Here is a 1506-nt window from a genome sequence, read left to right as displayed (position 1 = left end):
AGAACTTGGCCTGCATGAAAATATTTGTCCTCTGAATCATAAAGTTACACTGGGAATGAATAAACTAACAGCTGTTAGTCACAGAATCCTGCAGAAGGAGATATTGTGATTATGTTATTATCTTTGTATTTAAAAAGAAAGAGTAATTATTGTAATTGCCATAGCATTAGCCTAATGATTGCAAAAGTAAAAGGAATTAGTAATTTTAATGGGTGGGTACTTGTCCATTTGCAGACCACAATTCTTTGGGGCAAATGCTCTACAGGCATTACTGCCATGAAAGTGAGTTTGGGTCTCTTGTTTCTAGCTGGTGTTTTTGCTAAAGTACTGTGTTATGTTTGTTTAAATGTAATTCAAATGAAATCATTTAGCAATGTTATAGTTCTCCTATACTAGTAGCTATTATTAAAAACTAGCCCTAGCTGGTGTGCTCAGTGGTTAGAGTGTCAGCCCTCGTCCTGAAGGGTCTTGGGTTTGATTCCCAGTAAAGGGCATGTACCTGGGCTGCAGGTTTGATCCAGGTCTGGGGCACATGTGGGAGGCAACCAATCCACGTGTCTCTCTCACATCGATGTTTTTTCTCTCTCTCTCCCCCTCCTTCCCTCCCTTTCTCTAAAGAAATCAATGGAAAAAATATCCTCAGTGAGGATTAACAAACAAAACTATTTAAAATTGGTTGAAATCCAGGCAATACATTATGTCAGTTTTTTCACTGTAATTGGATAATTTTGGATGTGACCAAAATGTACTCATGATGTGACTATTGCTGGATTCAGGAGAATAGGAACTGTGACTGAGCTTTAAGGGGACAGTGGGTAAGCAGTCATCCTGTAGCCTATTTTTCTTCCCTTTCCTGTTCTTGTGGCACCTGAATAATTGGTATTTAGTGACTTGGAGAGAGTATGATAGTAAAAGAAAAATGCCCCTTGGTTCTTCTGGAATTGCCACTTTTAGGAGAATGTATTCTGCTCAGCACTCAAAGGTCAGTTTAGAAGGCAACGGAACTGGTGGGAGGATTTATTTATAACCTTATTTATAAGATTGATATTATTGTTATTGTCATTAATTTAATGTTGGACCCATTTCAACCAAAACCTCTTAAAGTTCAGATCCTACTCTTTAATCCTTGAATGAACTTAATCCAGAACTGTTTAACTAAAGTAATCAAAGTTAATCTGAAAGAGCTGATGGACATTAAGAAAAATTAAAGCTGCTATATATTCTAAAGAAGTCCATGAGTTCCTTTTGCACAAAGGGATGCAGTCCTTTAAAATGGAAGTCCCTGTGAACAAATAATCTGGCATTTTCTTGTTTGAATCATCTGAGCTGGGATTCTTCTTCTCCTCTTCTCTTCCTCCTCCTCCTCCTCCTCCTCCTCCCTCCTCTCCTTTTCCCCTTCCTCTTCCTCCTCCTCCCCCTCCCCTCCTCCTCCCCTCCTCCCCCACCTCTCCCCCCCCCCATCTCCTCCTCAGTAAATGTTCATTTAAATGTTTGTTGTTTTTGCAT

This window comes from Myotis lucifugus, unplaced genomic scaffold, assembly GCF_000147115.1.
Source record: "Myotis lucifugus unplaced genomic scaffold, Myoluc2.0 scaffold_30, whole genome shotgun sequence".
Taxonomy (NCBI): domain Eukaryota; kingdom Metazoa; phylum Chordata; class Mammalia; order Chiroptera; family Vespertilionidae; genus Myotis; species Myotis lucifugus.
The sequence above is the reverse complement of the archived record's forward strand: the minus strand, read 5'-3'. Positions refer to the sequence as shown.